Source organism: Macaca nemestrina, chromosome 8, assembly GCF_043159975.1.
Source record: "Macaca nemestrina isolate mMacNem1 chromosome 8, mMacNem.hap1, whole genome shotgun sequence".
Taxonomy (NCBI): domain Eukaryota; kingdom Metazoa; phylum Chordata; class Mammalia; order Primates; family Cercopithecidae; genus Macaca; species Macaca nemestrina.
Window position 1 is genome coordinate 138,301,448 of NC_092132.1, and position 26,200 is coordinate 138,327,647.

Sequence of the window (26,200 nt, forward strand, 5' to 3'; positions counted from 1 at the left end):
CCAGTGGTGTGACAGATAACTTATTACACATATGAGCAATTTGAGGCAGTGGGAAGTTTGGTGTTAATGCCAAACAGCGTGTCAGCAATAAGGCCAGGAGTATAAGCAGTTTTCTAATTCCCAATAGTGTTCTTGCCCCTAAAACACATTATTTCCTCTATAAGAATGCAAAACCATTTTGCAAGTTTAAGTGTGATATCATCTTTCCTCTGATGGAGTAAGGCATTTATTTGCTGATCAAAACCGCATTTGCAATAACAACCATTTTTGTACAATGCAAGGGAATTTGATATTATGTGATGCAGTTGGAACCCAGATCAAGGTCTGTGAGCAGCCATAGTTTCAAACTTCTAGACAGTTTATTCATTTTCTGATAAGGGCAGCTTTAGAGCCACATTGAGAAAGAATTTGATAGATAACGTGTGGGCTAATGACTTGCATATAATTGTGATCGTGTCCCTGTGTATTAAGATTGCAAAAATATAGATTTTTCACCTGGATAATCCTACCTGGTTTTGAACTAATCATTTATGAATGCTGTGTTTAAAACTTTTTTTTCTTGTTTAATCACTGGCACAGAAATTCACGTGATACTGTAGAGAATTAAAGAAAACAATGTATTCCAACTTATTTAAGGAACATGCTTTAAATCTCAAGTGACTTTTTCAGGTTTATTTTATAAGTCACAGGTCAACAACTAGCTGTGTATTATCACAAAGGAGTCAATTTTTTTTCGTATGTGTTTTTTATGCTTGTATAAAATTGACCAATTTTGGGGATAGGAGAAAGGAAGGCAATATCTTGCCATAAATAAGTAATCCCAGGCTTTGTGTCACAGTAGCATTGAGAATCAATTTCACGTGATTTCTCCAAAGTGATACAAGTGGCTTGTGAGAAACTTGTAAATAGAAAGCAGATACATGTATTCCCATGCCAGCATTTGACTTGAAATTCTACACGTAGAATCATTGCAAACGGTACGAAACACTTTAAGTAAATCAACTGCCTAAATTAGATGATTACAAGATATAAGATATATGGCTTCTAACAGTGTTTGGCGTAGTTATCATTCAATACAGATTTGTTTATGAAGAATATCTTTTCACTTAGGACATTTTGAATGGGAAACATAGAGTTTAAAGCAGGCATATAAAAGCAAACAAAAACAATCTTTGAAATTCCCTCATTACTTCTGGTCAAATACATAATATACTGCAAATACACGTGTTACAAAACAATGCCTTTGAACGTCTCCACTTGTTTTTCCTTGTAGTTAGCCTACTTCCATGCAATTAATCAAATGCCACTCATAAAAATCACTGCTGGTTGCTCTACGACTGTGTTCTCTAATATCATAGGCACTGACACCAAGCAGCTATTGAGTCCATGAAATATATAGCAAATATGATCAAAACACTGAATTTTACGTTTTAATTAATTTTAACTTAAACCTCAAAGCAGTATAAAACATTTTTATTAGAAACGTCTTACTGTGTCATAGGAATTTTTTTACTTTAACCATTGCATCAAGTTAGCTGTTGTTACATTGCAGTTGTTAGGTGTGTGTATCGTTTCTGTTATTACACATAAACTCATTAGCAACATACTCAATGTCAACAGACTGATTCATATAATATATATTTTTTCTACACATCGAGGAAAACATTTCAATATGCTTATTTGGATATTGCATACATACCATGGAGTTAGTCATAATTAGGTAAGTTATAATGGCAGTTAAATTGAAATATGTGTTATGTTAATTTCAATATGAAGTATTTTCTATTTTAAATGCTAAGTATAGACATACTTAAAGGCATAATACTGATGTTCAACCAAGTGGAGATGCAGAAACCAGTGCTCTGTTGCAAATTTCATAATAAATGGCAATTGAAAATAACATTTTTTAAAAAATAAACATACAGTTATGAGCAAAGTCAGATGTATCACAGCCAATAATTTTAAGAAATGTTTTCAGCAAATACATACTAGTTTGATTTTTTAAAAAATTCTATAGTTATAAAAGAATTAATAAGATTGATCATGTGAAATTAGAACTAAGCGTATAATGAACATTTTCTTTACTGACTTAATAGGTTCTTAGTTGGTGGCGTTTATCCACTGTAATTGGATAAATGGGATTTTTAAAAAAATATATATGTATATTTTTTATTATACTTTAAGTTCTAGGGCACATGTGCACAACGTGCAGATTTGTTACATAGGTGTACGTGTGCCATGTTGGTTTGCTGCAACCATCACCTCATCATTTACATTAGGTATTTCTCCTAATGCTATCCCTCTCAGCCCCCCACCCCTTGACAGGCCTGGGTGTGTGATGTTCCCCACCCTGTATCCAAGTGATCTCATGGTTCAGTTCCTACCTATGAGTGGGAACATGCGGTGTTTGGTTTTCTGTCCTTGTGATAGTTTGCTAAGGATGATGGTTCCCAGCTTCATCTATGTCCCTACAAAGGACATGAACTCATCCTTTTTTATGGCTACATAGTATCTATGGTGTGTATGTGCCACATTTTCTTAATCCAGTCTATCACATTTTCTTAATCCTGTCTATCACTGATGAACATTTGGGTTGGTTCCAAGTCTTTGCTATTGTGAATACTTCCACAATAAACATACGTGTGTATGTGTCTTTATAGCAGCATGATTTATAATCCTTTGGGTATATACCCAGTAATGAGATGTTTGGGTCAAATGGTATTTCTAGTTCTAGATCCTTGAGGAATCGCCACACTGTCTTCCACAATGGTTGAACTAGTTTACAGTCCCACCAACAGTGTAAAAGTGTTCCTATTTCTCCACATCCTCTCCAGCACCTGTTGTTTCCTGACTTTTTAACGATCTCCATTCTAACTGGAGTGAGATGGTATCTCATCGTGGTTTTGATTTGCATTTCTCTGATGACCAGTGATGATGTGCCCATCTGACAAAAGGCTAATATCCAGAATCTACAAAGAACTTAAAAAATTTACAAGAAAAAAATCAAACAACCCCATCAAAAAGTGGGTGAAGGATATGAACAGACACTTCTCAAAAGAAGACATTTATGCAGCCAACAGACACATGAAAAAATGCTCACCATCACTGGTTTTCCTGAATCCTATGTTGGTATGGACAAGGACTATGATCTCTAATGGATTTAAACACTGTGGAGGAAGAGGATGGAGGAAGGCAGGCATAGTGCTCAAATCCTCTCTTTTCTCAGGTAGAAGGAAAACTAACAAACAGAAAGAACACGCACGCCAAAACCCCATCAGGACGTCACCATCATCAAAGACCAAAGGTAGATAAAACCACAAAGATGGGGAAAAAGCAGGGCAGAAAAGCTGAAAATTCAAAAAATCAGAGTGCATCTCCCCCTCCAAAGGAACGCAGCTTATTGCCAGCAACGGAACAAAGCTGGATGGAGAATGACTTTGACGAGTTGAGAGAAGAAGTCTTCAGTCAATCAAACTTCTCAGAGCTAAAAGAGGAACTACATACCCAGTGCAAAGAAACTAAAAACCTTGAAAAAAGAATGGAAGAATGGGTAACTAGAATAACCAATGAAGAGAAGTCCATAAACGAAATGATAGAGATGAAAACCATGACATGAGAACTATGTGACAAATGCAGAAGCTTCAGTAACTGACTCAATCAACTGGAAGAAAGATTATTAGTGATTAAAGATCAAATGAGTGAAATGAAGTGAGAAGAGAAGTTTAGAGGAAAAAAGTGTAGAAAGAAATGAACAAACCCTCCAAGAAATATGGGATTATGTGAAAAGACCAAATCTACATCTGATTGGTATGCCTGAAAGTGATGTGGAGAATGGAACCAAGTTGGAAAACACTCTGCAGGATATTATCCAGGAGAACTTCCCCAACCTAGCAAGGCAGGCCAACATTCAAATTCAGGAAATACAGAGAACACCATGAAGATACTCCTCAAGAAGAGCAACTCCAAGACACATAATTGTCAGATTAACCAAAGTTGAAATGAAGGAAAAAATGTTAAGGGCAGCCAGAGAGAAAGGTCGGGTTACCCACAAAGGGAAGCCCATCAGACTAACAGCAGATCTCTCGGCAGAAACTCTCCAAGCCAGAAGAGACTGGGGGCAAATATTCAACATTCTTAAAGAAAAGAATTTTCAACCCAGAATTTCATATCCAGCCAAACTAAGTTTCATAAGTGAAGGAGAAATAAAATCCTTTACAGACAAGCAAATGCTGAGAGATTTCATCACCACCAGGCCTGCCCTACAAGAGCACTCCTGAAGGAAGTACTAAACATGGAAAGCAACAAACGGTACCAGCCGTTGCAAAAACATGCCAAAATGTAAAGACCATCGATGCTAGGAAGAAACTGCATCAACTAACGATCAAAATAACCAGCTAATATCATGATGACAGGATCAAGTTCAAACATAATAATATTACCCTTAAATGTAAATGAACTAAATGGTCCAATTAAAAGACACAGACTGGCAAATTGGATAAAGAGTCAAGACCCATCAGTTTGCTGTAATCCGAAGACCCCTCTCACTTGCAGAGACACACCTAGGCTCAAAATAAAGGGATGGAAGAAGATCTACCAAGAAAATGGAAAACAAAAAAAGGCAAGGGTTGCAATCCTAGTCTCTGATAAAACAGACTTTAAACCAACAAAGATCAAAAGAGACAAAGAAGACCATCACATAATGGTAAAGGGATCAATTCATCAGGAAGAGTTAACTATCCTAAAGATATATCTGCACCCAATACAGGAGCACCCAGATTCATAAAGCAAGTCCTTAGAGACTTACAAAGAGACTTAGACTCCCATACAATAATAGTGGGAGACTTTAACACCCCACTGTCAACATTAGGCAGATCAATGAGACAGAAAGTTAACAAGGATATGCAGGAATTGAACTCAACTCTGCACCAAGCAGACCTAATAGACATCTACACCCCAAATCAACAGAATATGCATTCTTCTTAGCACCTCATCACACTTATTCCAAAATTGACCACATAGTTGGAAGTAAAGCACTCCTCAGCAAATGTAAAAGAACAGAAATTATAACAGAGTGTCTCTCAGACCAACCACAGTGCAATCAAACTAGAACTCAAGACTAAGAAAGTCAATCAAAACCACTCAACTACATGGAAACTGAACAACCTGCTCCTGAATGACTACTGGGTACATAACGAAATGAAGGCGAAAATAAAGATGTTCTTTGAAACCAATGAGAACAAAGATACAACATACCAGAATATCTGGGACACATTTAAAGCAGTGTGTAGAGGTAAATTTATAGCACTAAATGCCCACAAGAGAAAGCAGGAAAGATCTAAACTTGACACCCTAAAATCATAATTAAAAGAACTAGTGAAGCAAGAGCAAACACATTCAAAAGCTAGCAGAAGGCAAGAAATAACTAAGATCAGAGCAGAACTGAAGGAGATAGAGACACAAAAAACCCTCCAAAAAATCAATGAATCCTGGAGCTGGTTTTTTGAAAAGATCAACAAAATTGATAGACCACTAGCAAGACTAATAAAGAAGAAAAGAGAGAAGAATCAAATAGACGCAATAAAAAATGATAAAGGGATATAACCACTGACCCCACAGAAATACAAACTACCATCAGAGAATACTATAAACACCTCTGCTCAAATAAACTAGAAAACCTAGAAGAAATGGATAATTTCCTGGACACTTACACTCTCCCAAGACTAAACCAGGAAGAAGTTGAATCCCTGAATAGACCAATAGCAGACTCTGAAATTAAGACAATAATTAATAGCCTACCAACCAAAAAATGTCCAGGACCAGACAGATTCACAGCCGAATACTACCAGAGGTATAAGGAGGAGCTGGTACCATTCCTTCTGAAACTATTCCAATCAATAGGAAAAGAGGGAATCCTCCCTAACTCATTTTATGAGGTCAACATCATCCTGATACCAAAGCCTGGCAGAGACACAACAACAAAAAAAGAGAATTTTAGACCAATATCCCTGATGAACATCGATGCAAAAATCCTCAATAAAATACTGGCAAACCGAATCCAGCAGCACATCAAAAAGCTTATCCACCATGATCAAGTGGGCTTCATCCCTGGGATGCAAGGCTGGTTCAACATACATAAATCAATAAACATTATCCAGCATATAAAAAGAACCAAAGACAAAAACCACATGATTATCTCAATAGATGCAGAAAAGGCCTTTGACAAAATTCAACAGTGCTTCATGCTAAAAGCTCTCAATAAATTCAGTATGGATGGAATGTATCTCAAAATAATAAGAGCTATTTATGACACACCCACAGCCAATATCATACTCAATGGGCAAAACCTGGAAGCATTCCCTTTGAAAACTGGCACAAGTCTGGGATGCCCTCTCTCACCACTCCTATTCAACATAGTGTTGGAAGTTCTGGCCACGGCAATCAGGCAAGACTAAGAAATCAAGGGTATTCAGTTAGGAAAAGAAGAAGTCCAATTGTCCCTGTTTGCAGATGACATGATTGTCTATTTAGAAAACCCCATCATCTCAGCCCAAAATCTCCTCAAGCTGATAAGCAACTTCAGCAAAATCTCAGGATACAAAATCAATGTGCAAAAATCACAAGCACTCTTATACACCAATAACAGACAAACAGAGAGCCAAATCACGAATGAACTCCCGTTCACAATAGCTTCAAAGAGAATAAAATACCTAGGAATCCAACTTACAGGGGATGTGAAGGACCTCTTCAAGGAGAACTACAAACCACTGCTCAGTGAAATAAAACAGGACACAAATAAATGTAAGAACATACCATGCTCATGGATAGGAAGGATCAAAATATCATGAAAATGGCCATACTGCCCAAGGTAATTTATAAATTCAATGCCATCCCCATTAAGCTACCAATGACTTTCTTCACAGAATTGGAAAAAACTGCTTTAAAGTTCATATGGAACCAAAAAAGAACCTGCATTGCCAAGACAATCCTAAGTCAAAAGAACAAAGCTAGAGGCATCACGCTACCTGACTTCAAACTGTATTACAAGGCTACAGTAACCAAAACAGCATGGTACTGGTATCAAAACAGAGATATAGACCAATGGGACAGAACAGAACCCTCAGAAATAATACCACACATCTACAGCCATCTGATCTTCGACAAACCTGACAAAAACAAGAAATGGGGAAAGGATTCCCTGTTTAATAAATAGTGCTGAGAAAATCAGCCAGCCATAAGTAAAAAGCTGAAACTGGATCCTTTCCTTACTCCTTATACGAAAATTAATTCAAGATGGATTAGAGACTTAAATGTTAGACCTAAAACCATAAAAACCCTAGAAGAAAACCTAGGTAATACCATTCAGGACATAGGCATGGGAAAGGACTTCATGTCTAAAACACTAAAAGCAATGGCAACAAAAGCCAAAATAGACAAATGGGATCTAATTAAGCTAAAGAGCTTCTGCACAGCAAAACAAACTACCATCAGAGTGAATAGGCAACCTACAGAATGGGAGAAAATTTTTGCAATCTACTCATCTGACAAAGGGCTAATATCCAGAACCTACAAAGAACTCAATCAAATTTACAAGAAAAAAACAACCCCATCAAAAAGTGGGCAAAGGATATGAACAGACACTTCTCAAAGGAAAACATTTATACAGCCAACAGACACATGAAAAAATGCTCATCATCACTGGCCATCAGAGAAATGCAAATCAAAACCACAGTGAGATACCATCTCACACCAGTTAGAATGGCAATCATTAAAAAGTCAGGAAACAGCAGGTGCTGGAGAGGATGTGAAGAAATAGGAACACTTTTACACTGTTGGTGGGACTGTAAACTAGTTCAACCATTGTGGAAGACAGTGTGTCAATTCCTCAAGGATCTAGAACTAGAACTACCATTTGACCCAGCCATCCCACTACTGGGTATATACCCAAAGAATTATAAATCATGCTGCTATAAAGACACATACACACTTATGTTTATTGCAACACTATTCACAATAGCAACGACTTGGAATCAACCCAAATGTCCATCAGTGATAGACTGGATTAAGAAAATGTGGCACATATACACCATGGAATACTATGCAGTCACAAAAAAGGATGAGTTCGTGTCCTTTGTAGGGACATGGATGCAGCTGGAAACCATCATCCTCAGCAAACTATCACAAGAACAGGAAACCAAACACCGCATGTTCTCACTCATAGGTAGGAATTGAACAGTGAGATCCCTTGGACACAGTAAGGGGAACATTACACACTGGGGCCTGATGTGGGGTGGGGGCTGGGGGGAGGGATAGCATTAGGAGATATACCTAATGTAAATGACGAGTTAATGGGTGCAGCACACCAACGTGGCACATGTATACATATGTAACAAACTTGTATGTTGTGCACATGTACCCTAGAATTTAAAGTATAATTAAAAAAAAAATACAACTACTTTCAATTGTCTGTCAATACACCCTTTTGTCATATTAAAAGGTGTCCTCATACAGTAAGTCTTCAAACTCTCTGTCCCAAGGCAGTTTTGTCCCATGAGGAGCTAAAATATATGATGCAATTTACCCATGTACCCATGTTTATTTTTCCTGAATGTATGTTATCTATTTGTGAATTCATGTTTCTTTCTACTTGTATCTTGAGAATTATTGAAGTCTTATGTGAGCAAAGAACCTTATTATCTATGAATCTGATTGATAAATTCTGCCTTCCAGAATAAAAAATGAAAGTAAGAGTGGCCATAATGAAAACCAAGTAACATTTATAAAAGAGTTAAGAATGTAGAATGAAACTACTATGTAGATTATGACAGATGTCTTACCCACAGAAATTCTGAACATTCTGCATATGTAGCATATTAGTTTATTCTCTGGTTGCTATAAGGACATACCTGAGACTGTGCAATTTATAAAGGAAAGAAGTTTAATTGACTCACAATTCCACAGGACTGGGTAGACTTCAGGAAACTTACCTTCATGGTGGAACAGGAAGCAAACATGTCCTTCTTCACATGGTGGTAGGAAGGAGAAGAAGGAGTGCCAACCAAAGGGGTAAGCCCCTTATAAAACCATCAGATCAGATCTTGAAAGAACTAACTGACTATCATGAGAACAGAATGGGGTAAACTGCCCCCGTGATTCAACTGTGTTCACGTGGTCCTTCCCACAACATGAAGGGATTATGGGAACTAAAATTCAAGATGAGATTTGGGTGGGTATACAGCCAAAGCATATTATACCACACCTGGCCCCTCCAAATCTCATCTCCTCACTTTTCAAAACACAATCATGCCCTCCAACAGTCTCCCAAAGTCTTAACTCATTCCAGCTTTAACTCAAATGTCCAAGTCCAAAGTCTCATGTGAGACGAGGCAAGTCCCTTCCATCTATGAGCCTGTAAAATGAAAAGCAAGATAGTTACTTCCCAGATACAATGGGGGTACAGGAATCAGGTAAATACACCTATTCTGAATGGGAGAAATTGGCTAAAACAAAAGAACTATAGACCTCATGGAAGTCCAAAATCCAGTGGGGCAGTCATTAAACCTTAAAGTTCCAAAATGATCTCCTTTGACTTCATGTGTCACATCCAGGCCATGCTGAGGCAAGAGATGGGTCCTTAAGCCCTTGGGCAGCTCTGCCTCTGTAGGTTTGCAGGGCACAGCCCCCTCCTGGTTGCTCTCCCAAGCTGGTGTTGAGTGTCTTGACTTTTCCAGGCCCATGGTGCAAGCTGTTGATGGATCTAAAATTCTGGGGTCTAGAGGATGGTGACCCTCTTCTCACAGCTCCAGTTGGCAGTGCCCCAGTGGAGATTCTGTACTGGGGCTCCAACTCCATATTTCCCTTCAGCACTGCCATAGTAGAGTTTCTCCATGGGGCCCCCACCCCTGCAGCAAACTTCTCCCTGGACATCCAGGAATTTCCATCCATCTGAAATCTAGATGAATGTTCCCAAACCTCAATTCTTCTGTGCACCCACAGGCTCCACACCATGTGTAAGCCACCAAGGCTTGGGGCTTTCACCTTCTGAAGCAATGGCCCAAGCTATACCTTGGCCCCTTGTAGCCATGGCTGGAGCAGAAGCAGCTGGGACATGGAGCACCGTGTCCATAGGTTGCATAGAGGAGGGCATCCCAAGACCAGTCCCAAGAAACCATTTTCTCCTCCTAGGCCTCCAGGCCTGTGATGGGAGGTGATGCCATGAACGTCTCTGGCATGCCCTGGAGATATTTTTTTCCATTGTCTTGGTGATTAACATTTGGTTCCTCATACAATGTCTGCACCTGACTTGAATGTGTCTCCAGAAAACAGGGTTTTCTTTGGTTGTTGTTATTGTTGTTTTTGAAACAGTCTCACTTTGTTGCCCAGGCTGGAGTGCAGTAGTGCGATCTCAGCTCACAGCAACCTCCACCTCCCGGGTTCAAACAATTCACCTGCCTTAGCCTTCCAAGTAGCTAAAATTGTAGATACGTGGCACTATGCTCAGCTAACTTTTGTCTCTCTCTCTCTCTCTTTTTTTTTTTTTAAGTGGAGACAGGTTTTAATCATGTTTACCAGGTTGGTCTAAAACTCCTGACCTCAGGTAATCCACCTGTCTTGACCTCCTAAAGTGCCGGGGTTTTCTTTTCTGTCACATCATCAGGCTCCAAAATTTCCAAACTTTTGTCTCTGCTTCCTCTTGAATGCTTTGCTGCTTAGAAATTTCTTCCACCAGATACCCTAAATCATCTCTCTCAAGCACAAAGTACACTGATCTCTAGGGCAGAGACTAAATGCCGCCAGTCTCTTTGCACAGCAAGAGTGACCTTTACTTCAGTTCCCAATAATTTCCTCATCTTCGTCTGAGACCATCTCAGTCTGAACTTCATTTTCCATATCACCATGAAGCATTTGGGTCACAGCCGTTCAACCAGTCTCTAGGAAGTTCCAAACTTTCTCACATTCTTCTATCTTCTTCTGAACCCCCCAAACCATTCCCACCTCTGCCTGCTACCCAGTTCCACAGTTGTTTCCACATTTTCAGATATCTTTACAGTAGCATCCCCACTATTCCCAGTACCAATCTGCCGTGTTAGTATGTTCTCCCACTGCTATAAGGATATACCTGAGACTGAGTAATTTATAAAGGCAAAAGGTTTAATTGACTCATAGTTCTGTAGGGTTAGGTAGTCCACAGGAAACTTAGTGAGGGCAAGCAAACACATTCTTCTTCATATGGTGGCAGGAAGGAGAAGAATGTGTGCCCAGCAAAGTGGGAAACCCCTTATAAAACCATCAGATCTTGAGAGAACTAACTAGCACAAGAACAGGATGAGAGAAACCACACCCATGGTTCGTGTATCTCCGCCTGGTCCCTGCTGTGACACATGGGGATTATGGGAACTACAAGATGAGATTTAGATGGGTGTCCAGTCAAACCATATCATCTACTTTGTTATATGTGGAAAACCCTTTCTTTGTTATCCAGAGGAAGTAATAGTTAATGATTGAAGTGCAACTGACACTGTCAGCTTGAATTCACTAGAGAGCGTATCCTCAAGGAAATGGGTGATAATGATAGCTTTTAGAAAGTGAAATAAAACCAGACAGCTGCAGAACAGATTGAAAAATAGTTGCTCTTAGGAATTTAGTCTAGTTTCAATGTTGGATTTTGAAGCTTAAATATCAGGCAAATGATCTTTTCTTATGTTTCCATATTTTTAATTTATTTTTTCTTAAAATGTTTTTAGATATGACCTTGTGAGGCCAGAAAGGAATAAGATAGACAGGGAGAGAAATGTTACAGCAAATAGAGTAAGAATGTGGTCAGCTGGCAATGAGAAGAATACACTTGTGCAATGTTCCTCTCCCATCACTTCTTCCCTGCTATATCACCCTGATATGCAGTAGAGCAAAACCATAATAAAAACTAACCTGAAATCCTTTATAGTTTCAATGGAAATTAAAATGAGACTCTAAAAAAGAACATACTGAAATATGTGTAGTTTATGATGTTTGGAAAGATTAATCTAAAAAGTCTCTAGCAAAATCCTGAGGTCCCTGTATAATTCTGGACAAAAGAATATGAGGGTACTATCTATCCGGTTTAGGATTGTTCAAAATTCCTGTCATTATGCATTTTGAAACATTTGTAAAACCTCAGTGATACAATGTTTCTATTAATCAATAATTTATTGGGACTCTGTTATGTACCAACCTTCTAATCTCAAGTGTTTTTCATTATCTGCTGTGGTCAAAGAACTTGTTAGTATCCATTCAACATAGAGCAGTTACACTTTAAAAAGATAGCTGGTTATGTATGTACAACTCATTAGGACTCATTTTTCTTTTCCTAGACAATCCCCTAGTAAGAAAAAGCAATGAGGAGAGATTACTAAGATTCATATACACACTAGTGTTTTATCACTTAAGAAAAATATATGTTAGTTATGAAAGAACCAGCTTTGCTGAAGTGAAACACATCTCCAAATACCTCTGCGGCTTAAGGCAATAAAAAGGTCTGTTTCACAGTATCTCACAGGCAGGTTAGAAAGGGGCTCTGCTCTATGCAGACATTTATGGACTCAGGCTGTCAGAGGTTACGTCATCTTTTAACGATACCCACAAGAATGTGTTACTTCTGTTGCTCTATCATGAGAAGAAATGACAGAGAGAAGTTGTTCTGGAAACTAAAGGCTTAGGTCAGGAAATGCCCCTTGCCACATATGCTTGCCACCTTTTGGGCAGGACCAGTCACATAGCCCCAGCTAAGTGAAATTTCAGAAGAGTTTTCTGCTTACCTAGAAGACAAAACAGAGACAAAAAGATTGATACTGGTGAGAAATGTTAATATCTTATATGTTTAACTTGTTTAAAATAAAAAGATTAGTGAAGATCTTCTATGAAGAAAACATTGTGTCAGATACTGTGTCGTATACAGAAATGAGCAAGATGCAGTCACTGACTAGAACACATTCAGTCTAACTGGGCTAGCATATTTACACCGCTATAATAATGAAAGGTAGAATGTAAAATCATATTAAATTTGACATTGATTCCAAAATTTTATAAGGGTCAAAAAGTACAATTATAAGGTAAAGTTTAGGATGGGCTAAAGAACTACGCACTTGTCTTAATTCTTTTATGGCTCCACATTTATGAAGACCTCTATGTTTCACAATAAGAGGCTGATTCAATAATTTGATGAAGATTTTATTTTAGTGAATAATTGTGCTTATAAAATAACAAGACAAATATAGAAAGAATAGCATATAAAAATCACCTACATATTGTTTCATTATACTAAATAATTTTATGAATTGCTTTATTTGTTCATGATCTTTCTGTCTTGTGTTATTTAATGTGTCTATCTCAGGGATATGAATCCTGTGTTGTAAATGTTTGTAAGTTATAAGATGTTTCCTTATTCAATTTTTCATTCCCAGATCTTCTGAAGAAGATTTGAAAGAATGGCTTTAGAGACGGCCAAATGAGTATTTATGTCCGGTAGTTCCATGGATAGAAATCAAATCATCCAGAAGACACAATTTGATAAAACTAATAAAATAATTCCATAAAAATAATTCAATTTTCTCAGAATAATTTTTACTGTCATGGTGTGGGTTACTTTTAATAAAGTGATTATTTGGAAATTAGATTGTTTAAAGTGGTATGCACCTAACAATTCTACTTCTTTCTATGTTTTTATGTTGTCAAAACTGATGTCATATTCTTACTTTATGTTTTATGTAACACATTTAAAATATCATCTAAGTTACCTAATGTACTATCTGCCAATTCTTCAAACAGATAAGACCTAAATTCAGTCAGCAAATATTATTATAAACGTGCTTAGACAATGCCCCACTTAACTTTCCAACTTTATATTTAAAATCCTTCTCACATTCTTCTCCTTCATGCTCCTTACATACACCATTCTTTGTGCATACTATCCTTCCACCTAAAATATTCATTCACATGGGCATTTTCAGGTCTGCTTTGACTTATGCTTCAAATTCTCAGTACAGATTTTTTCTCTCCAATAAATCTTTTGTTGGCCTGATAATCTAATTTATTTTGTTGATGCCAAGGTTTTATGAAGAAATCAACCTGATCTGTTTGATATCTCATAACATGCTCAACATAGTACTTGGCATATCATAATCACTTTTTTTTTTTTTTTTCCTGAAATGGAGTCTCGCTGTTGTTGCCCAGGTTGGAGTGCAATGGCATGATCTCGGCTCACTGCAACCTCTGCCTCCCAGGTTCAAGCAATTCTCCTGCCTCAGCCTCCTGAGTATCTGAAATTACTTGTATTTTTAGTAGAGATGGGGTTTCACCATGTTGGCCAGGCTAGTCTAGAACTCCTGACCTCAGGTGATCTGCCTACCTAAGCCTCCCAAAGTGCTGGGATTACAGACGTGAGCCACCATGCCCAGCCACTAAATATTTTTAAATAAATAACTAAATGAGGAAATCAGTCACTAAAGATTACGTGACATGCTTAGTGGGAATCCTGGGCATGAGAGGGGCCTTTGGATCTTTAAAAAGGAGATAAAATTTGAGTATAGTTTTGAAGGATGCATAAGAATATGAAATATGGATAAGGAAGGGAGATGAAAGTTTACTGAAGAGAATGACATAATTCTATGAAGTCACATGGTAGAAAGACATCATTCTGTCTGTGGGCAATCACACTAAATGTCACCATAAGACTTAGGGTTTGAGGTCAGTGAGAATACAAGATTAAGTGTTTAGTAGTGTTCTCTCATTTGACAAATTCAATAACATGGATAAATTCCTTAAAATATATCAATTACTAAAACTGACAAAAGATGAAATAAAAGACCTGAATCATTCTCTAACTATTAAAGAATTTGAATTTGTAATTAAAAACTGTTCCACAAAGAAACTTCAGGCTTAGGTGGCTTTTCTCCTAATGAGAACCAGCCTTCATGGCAGGAATAATACTGATCCTATGCAAACTCTTTCAGAAAATAAAAATGCATTGTGTCTATTTTTTTCTGATACCCAAATGAGAAAATAACATTATAAGAAAAATAAACTACATACTAATAGTCTTCATAAAAATGGAAACAAAAATCATTAATAAAACATTAGCAAAAGAAATCTAACAGTACATAAAAAGATGCCACACATGGTTTATCCCAAAAATGCAAGGTTTAACATTCACACACAAAAATCAGTCCATGCAATTTAGCATTTCAACAAAATAAAAAAAGAAAAGTTATATGCTCATCTCAATAGATGAAAAGCATTTGAAAATATTCAACTACCAATCATGATTTTTCAAAAATGTCCTATATAACTTAGGAATCAAGAGCGGGGCAGAGAAGGAACTCCCACAACCTGACAGAGGGCATCTATTTAAAAGAAAAAAACCTGCAGCTAACATCATACCTGACACTAAAACATGGAAATGTTTTCCCTAAGATTGGGAACAGATGTCTACTCTTACCATTTATATTTAGCATTTTATTGAAGGTGTTATTCTATGAAATAAGGCAAGGAGGGAAAAAAGGATAAAGATTATAAAGAAAGAAGCAGAATTCCCATCAGAATCAAGACAATGATGCCCAGTTTTACTATATTATTTGACAATGTGGCTCTTCCTCTGCAAAACAGTCTTTCTATGTTTGGTAAAACCCTGTATAGAAGGTTACTATTTAGTCTGACTTCCACCAGACTAAATAGACCTTTTCAGACATCGTCCCAAGTACATAATGCTGGGTATTTTCTTCCCTGGAAAAAGAAAGGTCACGTGATTAGAACTTAGATAGTAAGCAATGTTTAGCTTAAATTGCAATATAAACTAGATAGTAGTGACACATTTGAGGGGAATGATGTTGGTTATTAAGGCATGCACCCTGATTGCAGCTGTTTGAATGCTACCTTGAGACCTCAGACTTTCTCTTTTCATTGTTCAAATAAGATATTTGTAGGACTCAGGAGCACATCTTTGCCATTAGTTCAGAAGGATCCACTCATACTAAGTCTGCAATCATTAGATACATTATTGTATATTTGCCTATGATATTAGCAATAGTTAATGCTAATTTTGCACTTATTATGCATAGCATGTCTTCTATGAGATGCACACATGATGATTAAATGAATTCCCTCAAAAAGTAATGAGGTCAGTTTTATTTTCCCACTGTTTTACAAAGAGAAAAGTGGAACAGAGAGTTTAAGTAATTGGCAAAGTTTGATTTATGCACATAAACCACTTGGAAACCAAAAATGCAGTGATTCAAAAATAACGGAAACATGTTCTATTTTGTTCACAATATTGAAATTAGTAAGTCCCTTTTCATTATTTACTTGTTTATATCCAGAATGTTCAATTAAGGTAAAACATATCAGTGAGCCATAGTTAATTAAAATAGGCTTCCATAATATGATCAAGTTAATCTGGAAGTCATTCTGAAACTCAGTGAACTCTAGATATAATTCTACAAACCGTTTTTTCATTTATCTTTAATATGATTTACTTCAAAAGTTCTTCATTATTATTTTTTGGAGGCATCCCTACTATCTTGGAAAAATGCCACATGATAAATTTATTACATACTGGATAGTCTATACAATTTTATTATTTAATAATTTTGAATTTGATAATTAAGATTGCTTACACTACAGTTTCAAGATTGTTTAATCAATCAACACATACTTATTTGTCACCAGCCCTCTTCACTTCAATGGATATTCAAGGTAAAATTGATTTCATGAAAGACTCGTCAAGAAAATAAGGAGAAATAAAAATATCAACAAGAATTATAAAAAAAAACCTATAGAGGAGAAAGTGTAAATAAAAGAGAGAAAACTTTGAGCAGTGCTTTGTCAATGTATTTCAAATTTAGAAATAATGATCAGTTCCAAGAAAAACATAGCAACACAATTAATTCAAGAAGTTGGGTGAATAGATTCATAACCAATTAAAGAATTTGAATACATTTAAAAATATTTAACAAATAATTTTAAATAACTTTAAAGTTTAGTTTTACTGAACTGTCAATAAACAAATACTTCTTATAAATACATAATTCTTATTATGTACATACATTTCCAGAGAAAATAAGAAGAGGCCACTATACCATTCTTTTTATGAGGCTTATGTAAGTGTGTTATCAATATGAGACAAAGTAATTAGTCTTACTCATTAACAATGATGCCAAAAATCCCCATTCAAGATCATTCAATAGCGGCTTTAATGTGGTAAAATTTATTTACCTACTTTTAAAATTCCTAAATTAATTTACCTAATTTTTGAGAAATTCATTTACTTAATTTCCTAAGTTAGTAAACTGAAAAAAGAACAGGAAGAACACCATAATATCACCTCAATAGATTTTTTTAAAACATTTGAAAAATTCAGTGCAATTTTATATTAAAAATAATTTGCAAACTAGAAACAGAATGAATCCTACACATCTTAATTATTGATCATAGATATACAACTAATATCAAATGAATGATAAAACATTTAAAGCATTTTTAAAATAATGAGAAAAATGGCCACTATCATGGCTTCTATTCAACGTTTGTTGAGCAGAAAAAATAAAAATACAAAGAAATATGTAAATGTTTAAAAAGACACCAAATCTGTATTAGTCACAGATAATATAACTGACTATACAAAACATCGGAAAAACTTAGAGAAAAAAATTTATACTCCATTTTACCAAGTGGCTGATTAAAATTTAACAAGTGGCTGATTAAAAATCAATTGCCCTTCTCTTTGAAAACAATCTAAAAATCTTGATAGACATTTACCACTAAGCTATGCTTATAGAATGTAAATCAAACCAAAACAAATGGAGAAAATCTTATACATCAATGGGAAGAATCACTATCAAAGATATCTTTTCTGAAATTGATTAAAATATTCAATAGATTTCAATTAAAATTCCAACAAGAATATTTCTGGAGGTTGCGAAGATTCTCATTTTCGTGAAGACGTGGACTAAGAGGAATGCTTATATACTGCAAGTGGTTATGTGACATTGTGTATGAACTTTGAAAATTCAATCTGACATTTTCTTGTAGAGTTAAAAATATATATACCCTGTACCTCCACAAAAGTCTAGAGAAACTGTTGCCATGTATGCCAAGAGACTTCATCAAGAGTGTTCATTGCAGCTTTGTATTAAACTAGAAATCCAAACAATGATCACTATGAAAATGATTAATTTTCCTGTATTGTAGTCATCTAAAAGAATAATATACAAAGATAAAATTGAGATATCAGCCCTTCACTCGTCAGCATGGCTAAATTACAAAAACACTGATATGACAAAAGAATATAACATGGTATCATTTATACAAAGCCTGTAAACATACAACACTTAACTCTGATATTTTGGTGACAGGTGTATATGTGGTTAATCCATAGTAAAACGTAGGAATAATCGTATTAATACTTTGATGGAAAAAAAAATAAGATTAAGGAGGGTACAAAGATTCTTCAAGGTTAATTTTAGTACTTAATTGCTGAATCTGGCAGTGGATGTATATATGTTTTAAATTATTCTTCATGCCTTAAGTATACATTACATATTATTTTTTGTGCTCAAAATATTAAATAATAAAAACAAAGCAGAATGATTATGTGAGCATCCAGGTTGGCATAGGGGTAGGCTGAAGGTGGGGAAGTATTCTAAGCAGAGGCACCATGCTGTTCAGGGAGCAGAGGCAGCAGATTACAAGAATTGGCAGATAAAAATGGATATTGTATTTTAGGGCATTTCTTCCTCTATGACTAAAATTATCCTTCAGAAATGAGTACGTTTTATTTGAATCTTCACTAAGTCTCTCATATAGTAGGGTACTTTCTTCCTTCTTTATTTTCAACAAACAGATACTTTTTGAGGGCAAGACAGAATAGTCTAAAATTACCACAGCCCATAATTGTTTTAAATAGTTATAGAGTCTGCCTGAGCAAATCGGAAAGACGAGGACTGTGGAACAATCATAATCCTACTGGAGGTACCTACTGACAGTTGTATTTCTTCACCTTCCTTTTTCACTTAACCCCTCCACAATTTATCTGAATAGATCCTTAGAAAACATTAAAATTCCACAAGTCGTGAACTCTTTTTTTTGAGAGGTAAAGGATTTCAAAACCGTATTTAAAATTTAGCTTTATGAATCGGTTTTGATGAAAGAATGTAAAAATGCAAATTTCAGTAAACATTGCAAATTGTTGCTTTATGTATTGCCACACATACACTGGAAGATTTAACTAACATGATACATTTAAATGTAAACACATTTAAATTCACTGATGATTCCTTGTTGAGTATCTCTGCTGCTTGTAGCTTTATTTCATTTTTCAATAAAGAATGAAGAGAAATGTCTCAGAGTTTGGTAAAGCTATTTGGGTTTTATGCTTGCATTGCTGTGAAAGACTGCATAAAACATTACTTGAAAAAAATTTCGTTTTTCTCTGCTGTAACTGGATACCACTACATGGAGCTTATAAGTAGGCCATAAACACTTTCAAATATACATCTTTTAAAAGAATATAACAACTTTAAGTTATGTTTCCTAATTTTCTCCTACATTATAGCATTTAATCATGCTTGTGTAAGTGTTGGATAACATATGACTTTATTATTGCTGGAGCTCTGGTCCAGGGCAGACCTCATGAATTACAGAGAATAAATGTTTCTCACTCCAAACCCTCAAATGGGGCAAAGGTTTTTGAACAGTCAGAAAATATTTGGTTTTGCATCTTTTTTTTACTTGAATGTTTCTTTTAAACTTTCCCCAGATATTCATGCTTGCCAAATCTATTAAGTAAAGTACTTAGTGTTGGTGGACTCATGGTGAACAAGTAGAGCCTCGTTCCCTGTAATCTTATAAAATAGGAGACGCTTTCATTTGCTGAACAGCATGATGTAGGATTCTATCAACCATTGTGCTTCTCAAAGACAAGGTAAATGTGGTTGCTGCTAAATTAACCTTTCCTGAAAACAAAGCTAAATTGTGTTTTCTGGTGGCTAATCACAAAATGGGTAAATTCTATGGCTCAGGATAAATACCACCTGCTGATAATAGTTATTTCCTTATTCTCAATTTTAATTAAATATGTTGTCACAATGTTTCAGCAAACTCTTGGAAAACTATACCATAAATAATACCTGTAAGTTAAATAAACGAAAGAGCTTACATTTCAGCATTAAAACCCCAAAGCCATAATCACCCCACTATATTTATTGTCTGATACAATGTCCAAGGGCAACAAATGGGTAGAATTTGCCAAGATGTAACTTTTTGTTGAAATATACTTTTCTCAGATATCAAAATGCTAAGTTGATGAAAAAGTAACAAAAATGAGATTTTAATTAAACTGTACAATATACTATTTTTCTAAGTGGGAAGAAGTAACATCTCCAGCTAGAAATAATAATAGCATTCTGCTTAATAGCCCACTGCTTATGCATGCAAAGGAGATAAGTAAAACACATTCATATGGAAAAAATCATGTTTGGCAAAGGTCTATGACCATTTTGTTGAGAATTACAGAGGAAAACACATATATTTTGTAATATATATTATTAAGATAATATTTACTTCATTTCTTCAAACTTCCGTCTTCTCATAAAGTTCAGTAATTTTGGAGGTTAAATATTTTATGGTCTCTCATTAATATTTATGAGAAATTTGTCATCTTTATCATGATATGCCCTTGCTAAAATTGTTAAGAATTATTTGGTCAATATAATATGACTATGAAGGGATTTTTTGGAAAGGATAAAAATTAAAATGGTTGAAATGAAATCTCATTTTGAAGACATGAATGTTTAAGAGTACTCTTGTATACATCAAAAAAATTAAGAATGAAAGCTTCAAGAAGCCTATTTTGAAAGTCAGTGTTTGAAATAAAACCTACAAAAGCCAATGCTTTAGAAAAATGGTGAAAAACCAAGAATGATGTCCTCTTATGTCAAGACATAAGAGCATCTCCAACGCTAGACTCCAAGATCCCCTACAGTGCATTGGTTGGGTGCCATATTCTCATCTTTCTACAGAGGAATAAATATTTTATATTTTAAGTGGCTATGACAAAAAATTCTACAAAATAGATCAAAATACACATAAGCTTTTAAATCAAGCTAGTTTCAGTACTTCATCTTCATTATTGTTGCCCGGTAGTAGAGTACCTACCAACCCAGAACTTCCATTGGCATACTTTATGACAGAACAAGAAACTGAACTGCTGTAACATAGCCACTTGATAAATATGTATTGAATTAAATAACTTTATTGTCAGTGTCCTACCATATCTGAACTGTCATCTGATATGCACACTGTTTCAATGAAATTTTAAAATGTCGCCTTTTCTTGTGATTTTTTTTAGAGATTGCTTTTTTGAAGTTGTCATAGTTGTTTTTCTTGATATCTGTTCTGTCTATGAATTGCAAGAAACACACAGTCACTTTGAGGAAGATAGGACATAGGAACATTACAAACAAAAAAAGCAAAAAAAAAAATAGATAAAAGAGATTATTATTATTTTTATTCCTGGATTTTTCCCTGTGTGTTTTTGATAATTCTCTGTGCCTTAGAGAACAATATTAGAGCACGAAAGGAAGCCTTTTGTTAGTATTTTAATTTTTTCTTACCTCTTATTCTTTATTATCACAGTTTGCATTATTGATGAGACAATTTTAGTTAATAGGTAGTTCCCTTAGAATGAGAAATTCCATTCAAGAAACAATTATGGGCACCTCACAATTTTGTAAGTAACATTTTTACTAAGTAAGTGGTATTTAACTTACAATGAGGTGATAAAGAACATGGATTTGAAGATACAGAGTGTTAGTTTTGGGTCTCAGAATTAAAAATTTGGCAATCAGCTCAGTTCTTCTAGGTGTCTGATCCTTACAAGTGGAAACGGAGGGCTCTTACAGTTGCAAAGTTACGATAAGTTATAAGAATGTAGCACAGTACCTGATGTATAATAAATACACAGTAAATATTAGCTATTGTTAGTATTATACCTACCAAATTTAACAATGACAAAATGTTCATGATTAAAAGGTATGAAGTAAGATTCGGTAACAAATTATATATAAAGGAGCATGTGTCATCCTATTGATTACCAGGGTGACTTCAATAATTTTGGTTCTTACATACCTTTTCATGTGGATCACTACTCAAAACATATCTCATTAAAAAGCAGAACTCTTTCCCAAAAACAGAAAGGGTCATTCTTGTTTCAGTAATTGACTAGTAGCTGCACTGCCTTGCTGAAACTATTAGCCAAGATCTAAAGATCAATTTATGGAAAAAAAAAAATCTCTCCTTTGCTTCAGTAGAAGGTAAAGGAAGCTGTTCACAAATGTAGGTGATTCTGAGGCTATGATGAAGAAAAGTACATTCCTGGTGGGCTCTTACTAGCATGTAGGCCAAATGGGGCTTCAGGAATAGAGCCAAGATCAGGCCTAGGAAAGCAGTCTTGGCAGGAGAAGCTTCAGATATAAAGAGTCAAATAACAAGGAATGACCGGAGAGTGCACAAAGTCCAGGTATTTTTTCTTGTCTTTTTATTCATAGTTTAAACGACTTCAGAAAGATCTAGTGAAGTCTTTTCCTTTTCCTTCAGCTTTTAAATTCTGGGGTACACATGTGGGTTGTGCGGGTTTCTTATGTAGGTAAACGTGTGCCATGGTGGTTTGCAGCACAGATCAACCCATCACCTTGGTATTAAGCCCAGCATCCATTAGCTATTCTTCCTGGTGCCTACCCTACCCCCACCGCCTTCGACAGGCATCAGTGTGCCTTGTTCCCCACCATGTGCCTATGAGTTCTCATCAGTTCAGCTCCCACTTACAAGTGCGAGCATGCAGTGTTTGGTTTTCTGTTCTTGTGTTAGTTTGCTAAGGATAATGGCTTCAGCTCCGTCAAGATCTAGGCACAAATGCCATTTGACCCAGCTATCCCATTACTGGGTATATACCTAAAGGAATATAAATCATTCTCTTATAAAGATACATGCACGTGTATGTTCATTGCAGCACTATTCACAATAGCAGACATGGGATCTAGTGAAGCCTTAAAGGGCAGAATAAAAAAAGTCATTGAAATATATTGTAATTTTGAATGAAAAATGAAAAACAAATTTTCAGAGCTCCAGGTTCAAATGAGGTCACGTCATACGACTGTAGTTTGCTGGCTTGAATCAGCAGGGGACAATGGGATAATGGTTCCTATCATGTGGATTAAACTCTTTCAAAGTAGTCTTGCTTTTCCCCGAATAATTTAGAAATAACTTTTTAAAGATTTTTCTAATAGTCCCTTACATGCGTACAGGGGCAAGACCAAAGCCAAGTTAAAGCAACAGGAACTGTAAACTACAAAGATTCTTCCCCTTTTGATTAGTAAGAATCTATTGCTGAATTAATGTTATTTTGCTGGGCAACTTCTTCCAAAATGTTTTAGACAAAAATTTCTCATAGGAAACATGCAGTCACATACATAAATAGACTTCATTAAGCTCATTCATTCTATCAGTTTTCTGACACATGGTTTCAGATGTCTAGAACCCAGTATATATCCAAGAGAATCTTTGCCATGATACGAATAGAATTATATCAGTCTGGTACCATCAGGCTTCCAAATTATGTCCAGATATACTGAACATCCTATTGATGTACAGATAAAGCTAAGTTCAAAGCAAGATTCCTGTTACATTCAGAACTGTGAGTATGATGCTGTTTAAATTAACCCATTTATCAGAGTCATCCTATTAATTTTTCCTTTTATTCTATTTTGGGCCATGATGAAACAGTAATGCTTAAGTTCACTTTATCTCCAAAAGAATCATCAGAGTCTGAATGGTTTGTATACATTGTCAACTAGCTACATTTGAAATACAGTTGTGAAGTACTAAAATAGTGACTTTCAGAGTAGTAAAAAGGTCATATATACCATCAGTCAGTTAACAAATAATATGTTCAAAATATGAGACTGTTTCATCTGTGTTGATTTTTTCCTACGAGTCAAATAGTAGCTTTAGTTAAATCTATTTTATACTAAACTATTTTTGCAGGGTTTATGTGAACTAACTGAGGTAAGAAAAGAAAGCAAAGGTGCTTTTGATAATGGGGAGAATGAGGAATAATGAACTCTTCGAGGAATGGAGTTTAGACATGAGCGGTAAACAGCGCAAGGGTCTTAACTACTTCAGATGTTATGAATGCAGAAGGTCGTGAGGATTGCAGTGCCGCACAGAGGCATTCTTAGTTACTGTTTGTAATAACCATATGCTGGGTATCAATTAGTAACAATGTGTTACAGCAGGAATCATTTATTACGTGTGTTAAGCTATAGCTAATACTTCTACAAATAGCATTCTAGAAAGCAACCTCTAGAAGAGGGTCATGATAAAAGCACAGTTCAAAAATCTTCAATCCCTTTTTTGGCCTACTGTAGATAGTAATAAAATACAAAAAATTTTGTTAGGGTTAATTCAAGCTTCTGTGTGTTGACATTATGAACTCAACTTATCTTTAAAACCTCATTCTTCTTACTTTTAGCCATATCGACTGTTCTCTTTATTTTTCTTAGAAAAATGCTCTGCTTGCTTCTGTGAACATGTCCACAGCATGGTTTTTTTTTTTTTTTTTTTTTTTTTGGAAACAGAGTTTCATGCTTGTTGCCCAGGCTGGAGTGCAGTGGTGTGATCTTGGCTCACAGCATCGTCCACCTCCCAGGTTCAGGTTCCAGCAATTCTCCTGCCTCAGTCTCCCGCATAGCTGAAATTACAGGAATGCGCCACTATGCCCAGCTAATTTTGTATTTTTAGTAGAGATAGGGTTTCTCCATGTTGGTCAGGCTGGTCTCAAACTACTGACCTCCAGTAATTGGCCCACCTTGGCCTACCAAAGTGCTGGGATTACAGGCGTGAGCCACCGCACCTGGCCACCACAGCATTTTTTAATTTCTGAAATGCTTCCTCATGTCTATCCAGCTCCAGTAAAATTCCAACACAATTCTTAACAGTTCCTTGAAAACTGTTCATAAAGATATCTATAATGACTTTTTTTCTTTAAAAATGTACCACTCATCCACTCAGTATACCACTGCTCTAGCAATGAATTATATTTTTCCTGGTAAAATATGTGTATTGCTATTTAATATTTCATGACTTTAAAAAACTTTCTCTTTATATCACTGCCATCAGTAAATTATAAAACCCAGATAGACAGAGACGTCAGTATGTTTTCTAATGTTATATAACACCTTTTGTTACAAAAATCTTAAGTAGTCATTTATTTTTAAGTGAATATGATCACGCTTGACCGAAATGTATACCATCTCCAAAGCCAACCAGATAATCATAAAATGTTGGACTAAATAAAAGATTTTTATCCAAACTAATTATGAGATTAGTGCGTCTTATTTAAATACTGGAGTAATCTAATAAATATTTTGCATTAATAAGTGTTTATTGTTTTTAAGCGATAACATCCAACTCCAGATGATGCCAAGTTCTAAAAAAGGAGTTTAATAATAGTGTATTTGCCCAGTGACTTCATGGCTAGGTACTGTCTCAAAAGATATGAAAGCATATGTCCACAAAAAGATGTGTATGAATCTTCAAGGTAGATTAATTCTTAATAGCCCCAAATTGGAAAGAAATAAAATGTGTATCACAGGATAATGAATGAACAAATTGTAACATATTCATATGAAGGAGCACTTCTTAGCAATAACATGAATGAAATATCCCAGAAATATTAGGTTGAGCAAAAAAGGCCAGACGCTAAAGATATATAACATATTGTTCCATTCATACAAAGCTTAAGTTGCCAAAATTAATCTGTAGGGATAAAAATATCAGAACAGTGCGTCCCCCAGGGGAAGCGGTACGGTGGAGAAAAGGGCATGAGAAGCATTCTGCAGTTATGCAAATATTGTATATATTAATGAGGGATAGTTATATTGCTGGGTAAATTTTTTCAAATCTCAAACAGTACATGTAAGTTTTGTACATTTTAATTTATGCAAGATGAATATCCATAATCAAAACAATATGGTATAGCTTTAAAAATATCACTGGGAGGCCTCCATAACAAGGGACAAAACCATTCCTTAAATATTTTATAATGAGAATACTGAAAATTTTTAATGTCACCACTGAGCTTCAGATACCAAAGTTTGCACTTCTGGCATACACGGAT

The 26,200-nt window shown here is 35.6% G+C and overlaps 1 protein-coding gene and 1 long non-coding RNA gene across 17 annotated transcripts in view; both read left to right on the forward strand.

The window, feature by feature from the left end:
* LOC105463752 (macrophage scavenger receptor 1) overlaps nucleotides 1-26,200 on the forward strand; it is a 764,939-nt gene that overhangs the window by 455,804 nt on the left and 282,935 nt on the right. The gene's annotated exons all lie outside the window — the stretch shown is intronic.
* Nucleotides 8,364-13,574, forward strand: LOC139355910 (uncharacterized). Its single transcript, XR_011607202.1, has 2 exons — nucleotides 8,364-9,063; nucleotides 13,437-13,574. It is a non-coding gene; the product is annotated as an uncharacterized lncRNA (long non-coding RNA).